The sequence below is a fragment of the Gobius niger genome, assembly GCF_951799975.1.
Source record: "Gobius niger genome assembly, chromosome: 12".
In the NCBI taxonomy this organism is placed as follows: Eukaryota; Metazoa; Chordata; class Actinopteri; order Gobiiformes; family Gobiidae; genus Gobius; species Gobius niger.
Genome location: NC_136863.1, coordinates 1,354,137 through 1,363,847, shown reverse-complemented (window position 1 = coordinate 1,363,847; position 9,711 = coordinate 1,354,137).

The window sequence follows — 9,711 nt, the reverse complement described above, 5'->3', positions numbered from 1 at the left end:
GCTCCGTGTGCGAGAGGACGTTCACGCAGACGAGCTCGCTGAAGGGCCACATGCGCACGCACACGGGCGAGCGGCCGCACGGCTGCGCGGACTGCGAGAAGACCTTCGCCAGCAAGCGGGACCTGGCGGTGCACAGGCGGACGCACACGGGCGAGAAACCCTACGGCTGTTCGCACTGCGAGAAGACGTTCACGCAGAGGAGCGCCCTCAACGCCCACGTGAGGACCCACACGGGGGAGAAGCCGTACAGCTGCCCCGTCTGCGAGAAGGCCTTCACGCAGATCTCGCAGCTCAACAAGCACACGAGGACACAGCACTGAGGGAGCGGAGCCAGCACTGAGGGGGGGGCGGAGCCAGCACTGAGGGAGGGGCCAGAGAGACAAGGACCCAGCACTGAGGGGGCGGAGCCAGAGAGACCAGGACACAGCACTGAGAGAGGGGCGGGGCCAGAGAAACCAATGATGTTCAGCTGCAGACGCGGAGCCGAGACAGATCCACCGTGATAGTGCGCCCTCTGCTGGTGATAGTGCGCCCTCTGCTGGTGATAGTGCGCCCTCTGCTGGTAAAGACAGATACACGACGGTTTTTAGCTCATGTTTTACAGTTGTATCGTTGGGATTATTTTGTGTAATTTAGAATGTGTTGACATGTAGCTTAGTTTAGGCGACATGTGCTATTATTTGGGTTATTTTATGAAATTAAAACTGTGTTTTACTCCTTTCATTGTGTTTTGTAGGACAGAGCTTCATTTGTTCATTTGTTCAACAAGGGACAGAGACAATATTTTGGAACAAAATCACATGTTTACTGTGGTGACGGCCAGTGCTGTATCAGTAAAGAAAGGAGAGAAATAGGGTTGGTAATGTTAGTTTGCAGATACAACAAAATAACATTTGCACCGTCAGCGTTTTCCCTGTTTCCTAAATTCAGCAGCAAAACAAAAGATCAACACTGACGTCATTAATGTTGTAATTCTGGGCTAATAATAATAATAATGTCAAAACTAGTCTGGAATGACATATACAGGCAACAATGTGCCATAATAATGGTGCCATAACTTTTTATTTTATTTTATTTATCCAGGATAAAACTCGTTGAGTGTCCAGGCCAAGATTCTGTAAAATTAAAATTTGCCACAGAAAGTAAAAGGAACCCGTTAAACATAATTATGAATAAATTGTATTTTATATTATTTTTATTTATTTACTTTACAGACTGCAGTTGCATTTTTGGGCGGCATCTACAATTTTGGTTCATAAGAAATCAAAAAATGAAATAACTCGGTTAAAGTCTCACGTTCGTTGAGTTGATCAAATCAATCTTCACAAGACCTGATACCGTCGTGTATCCGTCTTTACCAGGAGAGGGCGCACTCTCACGGTGGATTCACTTCACGGTACTTCTGTCTCGGCTCCGGGTCTGCAGCTTCCCCTACTCAGAGAAACGAGGACCCTGCACTGAGGGAGGGGGCGGGGCCAGAGAAACGAGGACCCTGCACTGAGGGAGGGGGCGGGGCCAGAGAAACGAGGACCCAGCACTGAGGAAGGGGGCGGGGCCAGAGAAACGAGGACCCTGCACTGAGGGAGGGGGCGGGGCCAGAGAAACGAGGACCCTGCACTGAGGGAGGGGGCGGGGCCAGAGAAACCTTCAGGACAAAAGAATCAAACCTGGGACTGACTTCAGCGTGGCTTTATCTGGCTTTATCTCGCTTTTATTGTTGACTTTTGTACAAATGTCTGTTTCACCTCCTTTAATTAAAGCCTGAAACATAAACATTGGTGTGAAATCCCTGTTTTATGGAGGACCGTGGCTGCCAAAACAATAAATATGCACATAAATAAATAAAAACATTTTTAAAAGATTTTTTTTTTTTAAGAAATGCATGCAATTATGAGAACAAGTGCATTTATTTCTGTATTTGTTTATTTTTGTATTTATTTATATATTTATTAATTTATTTTTGTATTTATTTATTTCTCTTTATTTATTTCTCTATTAATGTATTTATTTCTCTATTTATTTATTTATTTCTGTATATATTTATTGTTTTGGCAGCCATGGTCCTCCATAGTGTTTTTCTTTCCAAAGGGCTGCATTTACGTTCTGGTCCAGGGTTCACAAACTTTCCGGGCCGTGACCCCAAAATCTCTCAACCAACAACTGGGGACTCCTTTGTGTCAAACGCTTACAATCATTTAAGATGCAAAACTGGTTTAACGACGTTATTATGGAGAGTTTCACTAGAAGAGGCTGTTTTCAAAAATACATCAAATTCAATGTAAAATAATCAAAATCGTCTTGTGAGCTCCCACTGTCTAGAATGTGATGAATCTGATGTCATAAACTCAGATGGAGCCAAAGATATGGAAGAAAGCTGCCCCCTGGTGGCCAAAGCTCCGGCAGCTTCAGGCCTGTGTTTGCAAACAGGCAGCTGTCAGGACGCCACATTGTTAGAAAGGACCCCTGTAGGCTAGACAGGACATTTTAACCGTTGCAATGGTAATGACGTGGCGGCCATTTTGCTATTGTAACATTTCTCTAATTCTAATCAAATGAATGGAAAAGAATTGGATTTTTTCTCGGTGAAAACGAGCAACATTAAACATAAAAACATATGACACAGAGTTTAGATAAAAATATGGTATAAAACTTTAAACTGTGAGGCTTTAGGGGCATTAACCTCTTACCACCCGCCAAAACTGCCATTCTGTCCTCTTTGGCTATTTGAAAGCTAAGACCCACAAAACTGATCTATTTCCTCGCATTGTTGCTGTGTTGTGTCACCTTTTGTATGTTTTTTTTCTTTCTTTTTTTTTTCATTTTTGTCTCACTTTTGTTGAATTGTCCTTTTTTTGTTGAATTTTTGTCACTTTTTTTTGTGAATTTTTGTCATTTTTTGTTGAAGTTTTGTATTTTTTTGTTGAATTTTTGTTGAATTTTTGTTGATTTTTTTGTCACTTTTTGGTTGAATTTTTGTCATTTTTTTGTCGATTTTTATTTTATTTATTTTTTTAATTTTTGTCATTTTTTTGTTGCATTTTTGTCATTTTTTGTTAAGTTTTTGTCACATTTTTGTCACATTTTTGTCACATTTTTGTCACATTTTTGTCACATTTTTGTTGAAGTTTTGTCACGTTTGTTGCGTTTACATCCTTGTTTTCTTCTTATTTTTTGTGGCTGTTTTGGTGCTTTTTTCCCAAGAAGCTTTTTGATTAGGGTAAAGCCAAACTGGAGAAAATGGGATCCGTTCAGGTGGGAGTTAAGAGTTTAAGAATATTAAAATAAATACGTTTTTTAAAAAGAGGTAAAATATGGTAAGACGACAACGACATAAAACAACGGGATTTACATATTGTGTAGGTGCATAAAGTGATAATTAACACATTTAGTTAAGTTTAAAATGCTGACTTGATGAGAAAAAAAACACTATTATTTATTTTTACAATGTAGAACACGGACGCCAGATCACGGACACGTTTATAAAAGTCAAATCCTCAAAGTCAATGAAAAGAAATAAAAAATCAGCAGCAGTTTCATCAGTTTTCATGAGTTCTTCAGTAGAATGGACCGTCACAAAATGGCCGCCAACGCGCGTCTTCAGCGCTGACGTGTTACCACGGCAACGCTCCTGCTAGCTCCGAAGCTACGGAAGCTAACGGAAGCTAACTGAAGCTAACCGTGTGGGAATACAACGTAAAAACGGCCTCAGAACTTGTCCTAAAGTGACCAGAGCGCGGGGAAACATGGCGGAGGTGAAGCTGGAGCGGGAAACACTCGGGTCAGTCACAATTTATCCTTTTTATTCTTATTTATTCATGGTTTTAGGGGCCGAACACACCGTCCGAACCAGTAAATAATGGGTCGAGTCGGTCAGAGCTGCTCAGAACCTGCTCTAATGAGCTCCCGCTTCAGTTTCTAATCAAGACTTTCAGGTTTAGTTTGTGTTTGTGAAAGAAGGAGATGAAGCAGACACAGTGTGGGTTTGCAAAACGGCTTTAAATTCCAGTTAAATTCCAGATTTTCCCCAGAAACTTACAAAGGGAACGTTAGCTTTGAAAAAAAATTGAAAAGGTAAAGAGTAAATAGAAATAAAAAACGCTTGAATAAACTATTATATATTTTATTTTTGGGTGACCAGTTAGCCGTCAGTAATTCCATATTTTTTCCACATTTCTTGACATTGGACTCGATTAAACTCGATAATGTAAATCTGCATTTCTTCCAAAGAGCAAGTTTTCTTTTTGACTATAGGTCGACCGATACGGGTTTTTCTTAGGCCGATATGCACGGCCGATATTTTGGACCGATTTTTCTAAACATCTGGTCTATAATTGTGTGTATGAAGTCCCTATACTGTAAACCAGGGGGGGGCAACGTCAGGCCCAGGGGCCAAATCCGGCCCTCCAGCACAGAACCTCTGGCCCTCGAGATGATTTTGAGAAACATTATTACACAAATCAGAGAGAACTTTTAACATTATTAGACTTAAATGGGAGAAGAAAAGGTATAAATACTGTCTATACATACACCCAATTAGGCTATATATTATGTACAACACTGGCATTTGAAAGAAGTGCACTGGAAAAAGAATAATCATTTTAAGGAAGAAATGACATAAATCTACTTGAATTAACAGATTAAATCTAAGGTTTGAGTAGATTTGGTCTGGTCTCGGATGAGATAAAACCTCTAGTAGAAGTTATTCTCTTAAAGGAATAGGCCAGTGTCTGCGTACATTGGTGTATGAATGGGTGAGTGGATCCTTGCTGTAAAGCGCTTTGAGTGCCTAATGTAGGTGGAAAAGCGCTATATAAGTTGAGACCATTTACCATTTTTGCCGGTGTTTTTCCACACTGAGATATGTTCTTACCTGAGCTGTGACGAGTTCTTTAGGACCTGTCTGATCTTCAGTCACGTAAACACAGCGCAGACGGCGTTAGCATTTAGCCTCTCCCTCTCTCCTCTATAGCTCCAAAACAGGTCAAGATAGAAGCTACCAAGCTCTTCCACGTTTTCCCTGTTTAAATATGGTTACGTGAAGTGTTCCACTACAAAGTATAATCACACACAATTAAACAATGTGGATTTTCTAAGCGGATAAAAGGGGGAACTATATTGTAAGGCGTAATAATACCAGGAGTAGTTTGCGGATTTCGAACTTGTGTTTTTTTGTCATTTTTTGTCATTTTTTTTGTCAATTTTTTATAATTTTTTATCATTTTTTGTCATTTTTTTGTCTTTTTTTGTCATTTTTTGTCATTTTTTGTCATTTTTTTGTCAATTTTTTTGTCAATTTTTATGTCAATTTTTTGTCTTTTTTTGTCATTTTTTGTCATTTTTTAGTCATTTTTTTGTCATTTTTTTGTCATTTTTTTGTCATTTTTTGTCATTTTTTGTCATTTTTTGTCATTTTTTTGTCATTTTTTGTCCATTTTTTGTCATTTTTTTGTCATTTTTTGTCATTTTTTTTTATCATTTTTTATCATTTTTTGTCATTTTTTGTCCATTTTTTTAGTCATTTTTTTAGTCATTTTTTTGTCATTTTTTTGTCAAATTTTTGGTCCATTTCTTTAAAGAAACAGGCCAGCGTTTTTCCACACTGAGATATGTTCTTACCTGAGCTGTGACGAGTTCTTTAGGACCTGTCTGATCTTCAGTCACGTAAACACAGCGCAGACGGCGTTAGCATTTAGCCTCTCCCTCTCTCCTCTATAGCTCCAAAACAGGTCAAGATAGAAGCTACCAAGCTCTTCCACGTTTTCCCTATTTAAATATGGTTACGTGAAGTGTTCCACTACAAAGTATAATTACACACAATTAAACAATGTGGATTTTCTAAGCGGATAAAAGGGGGAACTATATTGTAAGGCGTAATAATACCAGGAGTAGTTTGGCATCCGCACAGTAAAGTGAAGATTACTGCGCGGATTTCGAACTACTCCTGGTATTATTACGCCTTACAATATAGTTCCCCCTTGTTATTTTTTTGTCATTTTTTTGTCACATTTTGTCATTTTTTCGTCAATTTTTTCGTCAATTTTTTGTCACATTTTTGGGTTTTTTTGTCACTTTTTTGTCAATGTTTTCTCACTTTTTCCTCACATTTCCATCCTTGTTTTCGTCTCAGTTTTGTCGCTATTTTCACACCTTTTTTCCAGAAGCTTTTGGATTGGGGTAAAGCCAAACTGGAGAAAACGTGCTCGGTTCAGGCGGGAGTTAAGTTCAAGTTTCAAGTTTAATGGTTTTGTATAGCCCAATATCACAACAGAAGTCGCCTCAAAGGGCTGCAACAAACATCAAGGCAATAAATATGACAATTAAAAGTTCAGGTGAAGGGGTTAATCCTAAATAAACTAATGGAAAAACACTAAACAAGGATCACTGGACTTCTCTGATGACTCGGGCTTTATCACAGTTAACATAAACGACTCACATGACGTTTTCCGATCTCTCCAAGTTCTGTGCGTCATTCCCTAAAGGCCTCTGCTCTGTCTCTCCAGTTGGGATCCCGCCCAGATTAAAGACGAGCCCGACGTCAAGCAGGAGCCGGAGGAGTTTCCTTTCCACGCGGTCACAGTCAAAGCTGAAGACGACGACGACGAGTCCCCTGTGCTTCGTCTTCGTCCGACTGAAGGAGAGGAGTGTGGCAGCTCTGACACCGACTGCTCAGAAGACTACAGTCACCAACAGGCTCCGGCCAAACGAAGCTACGCCATGATCCCTCCCGACTGCAGCGTCCCGGACAGCCGGCCCTTCGCCTGCTCCGACTGCGGGAAAGGCTTTAAAGACAAGTTTGTTTTACAGAGGCACGAGTTGTACGTCCACGGAGGAGAGAGGCCTCACCAGTGCTCAGCCTGCGGGAAGAGCTTCAAAACCAAAGCCGTCCTCAACAACCACGTGAAGATCCACACGGGAGAGAGGTCCCACGTCTGCTCCGTCTGCGGGAAGGGTTTCATTAAGAAGTTCGATCTGTCCCGTCATCAGATGTCCGTCCACCGCCTCTGCCCGGTGTGTCCCGAGCGCTGCTCACACGAACACCTGAAGACCCACGTGGACGAGGGCGCTCTGGACGAGTCTTCCTTCCTGTTCAGGGAGACCGTCGTCCCGTTCGGCTGCCCGGAGTGCGGCGTCAGCTTCCGGTTCGACGCGCAGCTACGGGCGCATCTGTCGCGGCACAAAAAACAGCGGCCGCACAAGTGTTCGGTGTGCGGGAAAACGTTCACGCAGAAGAGCACGCTCAAGGACCACGTGAAGATCCACACGGGAGACAAGTCCTTCAGCTGCGCCGTCTGCGGGAAACGCTTCGCGAAAAAGTCCGATCGCACTCGGCACCAGACCTTCGTCCACCACGTGTGCCCGGTTTGTTCCGAGCGCGTCACGGACCAGGCCGGCTTCCACCGGCACCTGAAGACTCACGTGGACGAGGGGGTTCTGGACCCGTCCTCCCCGCTGATCCGAGACACCGGCAAGGCCTTCAGCTGCCGGGAGTGCGGGAAACGGTACGCGTGGAGTTCCAGTTTAAAAGCGCACATGCTGTGTCACACGGCGGGGCGGCCGGAGGAGGAGGAGGAGGAGGAGGACCCGGGTGTCGCCCCTGACCAAGAATCACCTTCGACAACCGTCCCTCCTCCCGAACCCTTCAGCTGCTCCGAGTGCGGGAAGAGCTTCAGGTGGAAGTCGCTTTTGAAGATCCACATGTGGGTTCACGTCAACGAGATCCCCGACGTCGTCTCGAAAGAAAAGCACTACGTTCCGTTCAGCTGCTTCGAGTGCGGGAAGACGATGCGCAAGGATGTCACGACCCACATGAGGAAACACGGCGGAGGGAGGGCGTTTCTGTGCTCGGTTTGCAACAAAAAAAGGAAGCGGGTCCACCACGTCATCTGCCCGGTTTGTTCCACGCGGCTCCGGAGTAAGACTAAGCTGAAAGCGCACCTGAGGGCTCACGTAAAGGACGGGACTCTGGAGCTGGGGTCGGACCTGCTGGGAGACGCCATCGAGACGTTCGGCTGCGCAGACTGTGGGAAGAAGTTCATGTACGGCTCGTCTTTGCAGAGCCACATGAAGGCTCACGCCGGGGAGGGGCCCCTGTCGTGCTCCGAGTGCGGGAAGAGGTTCAAGAAGGAGAAGAGTTTACAGACGCACCTGAGGCTCCACACGGGTCCGCTCCGCTGTGCAGTCTGCGACGAGAGCTTCGCATCAAACCAGAGTCTCCGCAGACACACGAGGACCCACGAGGAGCGCAAACGTTTCGCGTGTTCGGTTTGCGACGAAGCTTTCGGAGCCAAAGCCGCTCTCACGGTGCACATGAAGACTCACCGTGAAGAGAGGCCTTTCGTGTGCGACGTGTGTGACACAGGCTTTGTTCAGCGGCGGGATCTGATTCAACACCAGCGACAGGTCCATCACGTCTGCCCCGTCTGTTCTCAGCGCTTCACGGGCAGGTCCGAGCTGAAGGCGCACCTGAGCGGCCACTCGGAGGCGCAGCTGCAGGAGGTCCTGAACCCGTTCGCCTGCTCCCAGTGCGGGAAGAGGTTCTCCCTCCAGCGGCGTTTACAGACTCACATGACGTCGCACTCGGAGGAAAGGCCGTTCCAGTGTGGCGTGTGTGAGAAACGCTTCGTAAACAAGTCCTATCTCACACATCACATGAAAACCCACAGGGGAGACTGCCCCGAGTGCGGGAAGAAAATCAAGTCCGGTCTTTCCTCACATCTCAGAACCGTCCATCGCGTCTCGGTTTGCTCGGTTTGTAAAGAGCGTTTCACGGACAAGGCGAGTCTAAAGGAACATATGATGAAGCACGTGGAGGACGGGACTTTTCATCGCTTTTCTGCCCAGCCTTACTACTGCGCGGAGTGCGGGGAGCTGTTCTTCCGGAAGAACTCACTCCAGCGACACGAGAGGGAGGCTCACAGACCGCCATGACCGGGATCTGGTCCTGAAACACGAGCAACTACTGGCTCGTCCCGGCACATTTTCATTTAGGGTGAATAAAGCTCATCTGATAATATTGTACGTCTTGTTATTATACAAAAGTAATGTACAACGTATTTGTAAATGTCGCCGCAGGAACAGAAACTTGTTGATCCCGGTTTATGGGAACATGTTTGTTCATTTACAACTGAAACTAGAACGTATTAAACTGCGGCAGGTCCGAGCATAAAAACTCAGGACGTTGTGATGGCAAACGCGGCGGCCATCTTACTATTGTCCTGTTACGTGATTTAACCTCTTAACTCCCATCTTCTCTCCAGTTCAGCTTTGCCCAAATCTGAAAACTTCTTGACTGGTGCTCACAGCCTATAGGCCAGAGTGACGGTGCATTTGAAAGCTAAGACCGTGTTGTTACCGTGTCGTCACTTTTTTATCACTTTGTCACTTTTTTGTCACTTTTTGTTACTTTTTTGTCAGATTTTTGTCACTTTTTGTTACTTTTTTGTCATTTTTATCACTTTTTTGTCACATTTTTGTCACATTTTTTGTCACTTTTTTGTCACATTTTATCACTTTTATTTATCACTTTTTTGTCACTTTTTTTTATCACTTTTTTGTCACATTTTTGTTACTTTTTTGTCACATTTTTGTCACTTTTTGTTACTTTTTTGTCAGATTTTTGTCACTTTTTGTTACTTTTTTGTCATTTTTATCACTTTTTTGTCACATTTTTGTCACATTTTTTGTCACTTTTTTGTCACATTTTATCACTTT